At 44.1% G+C, this 2,468-nt stretch overlaps 1 pseudogene; it reads left to right on the top strand.

Annotated features, from left to right (window-relative positions):
• Positions 1 to 229: 229 nt before the first annotated feature.
• On the top strand, positions 230 to 646 carry LOC131741238 (large ribosomal subunit protein eL31-like; annotated as a pseudogene).
• Positions 647 to 2,468: the final 1,822 nt, after the last annotated feature.

The following is a 2,468-nucleotide window of genomic DNA, read 5'->3' as shown; positions in this document are numbered from 1 at the left end:
TTGCAAATGAAGCAACTGACAAAGGATTAATCTCCAAATTTACAAGCAGCTCATGCAGCTCAATATCAAAAAAGCAAACAGCCCAATCTAAAATTGGGCAAAAGACCTAAATAGACATTTCTCCAAAGAAGATATACAGACGGCCAACAGACACGTGAAAGAATGCTCAACATCATTAATCACTAGAGAAATGCAAATCAAAAGTACAATGAGGCACAATCCCTCCCGTTCTTCCTTTCTAACCCCGGCCAGGCAAGATGGCTCCTGCAAAGAAGGGCGGCGAGAAGAAGAAGGGCCGGTCCGCCATCAACGAGGTGGTGACCAGAGAATACACCATCAACATTCACAAGCTCACCCATGGAGTGGGTTTCAAGAAGCGTGCCCCTCGGGCACTCAGAGAAATACAGAAATTTGCCATGAAGGAGATGGGCACTCCAGATGTACGCATTGACACCAGGCTCAACAAAGCTGCTGGGCCAAAGGAATAAGGAACGTCCCATACCGTATCCGTGTGCGGTTGTCCAGAAAACGGAATGAACATGAAGATTCACTAAACAAGCTCTATACGTTGGTTACCTATGTACCTGTCACCACTTTCAAAAATCTACAGACAGTGAATGTGGATGAGAACTAACTGCTGATCGTCCAATAAAGTTATAGAGCTGCAAAAAAAAAAAAAAAAAAAAAAAACTACAATGAGATATCATCTTACACCAGTCAGAATGGCCATCATCAAAAAATCTAGAAACAATAAATGCTGGAGAGGGTGTGGAGAAAAGGGAACCCTCTTGCACTGTTGGTGGGAATGTAAACCGATACAGCCACTATGGAGAACAGTATGGAGGTTCCTTAAAAAAACTAGAAATAGAACTACCGTACGACCCGGCAATCCCACTACTGGGCATATACCCTGAGAAAACCATAATTCAAAAAGAGTCGTGTACCAAAATGATCATTGCAGCTCTATTTACAATAGCCAGGACATGGAAGCAACCTAAGTGTCCATCGACAGATGAATGGATAAAGAAGATGTGCCACATATATACAGTGGAATATTACTCAGCCATAAAAAGAAACGAAATTGAGTTATTTGTAGTGAGGTGGATGGATCTAGAGTCTGTCATACAGAGTGAAGTAAGTCAGAAGGAGAAAAACAAATACCATATGCTGACACATATATATGGAATCTAAAAAAAAAAAAAATGATCATGAAGAACCTAGGGGCAGGATGGGAATAAAGACACAGACCTACTAGAGAATGGACTTGAGGACACGGGGAGGGGGAAGGGGAAACTGGGACAAAGTGAGAAAGTGGCATGGACATATATACACTACCAAATGTAAAACCGATAGCTAGTGGGAAGCAGCCGCAGAGCACAGGGAGATCAGAAGCTAACACACCATTGTAGAGCAATTATACTCCAATAAGGATGTTAAAAAAAAAATCATGTGCACCTGATCCTTGAGCAGGGGTTTCTTTGGGGGGCCCTTGAGCTAAGAAACTCATTAAGATGTAAACTAAATGCTTCTTGCCCCACTCTGGCTAGGCACTGTGGACACTTCAAACATGGCCACACACTGGGGTGGGGGGGTCTGGGCTCATCATGGGAGAGACAGGGAGTCACAATACAGAGCAGGATGTTATGGGTACAACGAGTGGCTAACCAGAGTCATAGATCCTAGGTAGATGATGAATACAAAAATGGTCTCAGAAGATGGAGCTGCTGACAAGGAGAGTTTTTATGGAGAACATAAATCTAATGAGAGCCTTGAATGAAGAGGAGGGTAGAAGGCATTCCAGTGGAATGAATTAAGGTGTATTAGTCAGGGTTCCCCGGAGAAATAGGACTAGCAGGAAACATATGTAAGGTGAAGTTTATTATTAGGAATTGACTCCCGTGATTATGGAGGCTGTGAGGCCCCATGATCTGCTATCTGCAAGCTGAAGACCCAGGAAAGCCAGAGGTGAAGTTCAAGGCCTGAGAGTCAGAGAGCCAACGGTAGGGATTCTAGTCTGAGTCTGAAGGTCTGAGAACCAGGAGTGCTGAGAGCAGAGGATCAGTGTCCTAGCTCAAGCCGTCAGGCAGAGAACAAACTCATCCTTCCTCCACTTTTCTGTCCTTTTCATACCCTGAGTGGATTGCATGGTGCCCACCTACCCTGGGGAGGGCCACCTGCTTTACTCAGTCCACCGATTCAAATACTAATGTCTTCTGGAAACAGCTTCATAGACACACCCAGAAATAATGTCTAACCAGACAGTTGGCCATCCCCTGACCCAGTCACATTAACATATAACATTAACCATCAAAGAAGGACATAAGCAAAGATATCACCATAGGAGAGAAAAGCATGGATCAAGGTTCTAAGAGCCTTGCACGTAGTAAGCATTTCAGCCTCACTCCAGTTCAATGAGGCAGGGACTATGCTCGTTCCCATCTTACAGAGGTGAAAAGGAGGCACAAAGT

The sequence above is a fragment of the Kogia breviceps genome, chromosome 14, assembly GCF_026419965.1.
Source record: "Kogia breviceps isolate mKogBre1 chromosome 14, mKogBre1 haplotype 1, whole genome shotgun sequence".
Classification (NCBI taxonomy): Eukaryota; Metazoa; Chordata; class Mammalia; order Artiodactyla; family Physeteridae; genus Kogia; species Kogia breviceps.
Note: the sequence above shows the minus strand (reverse complement) of the source record. Positions and strands in the feature narration are given on the sequence as shown.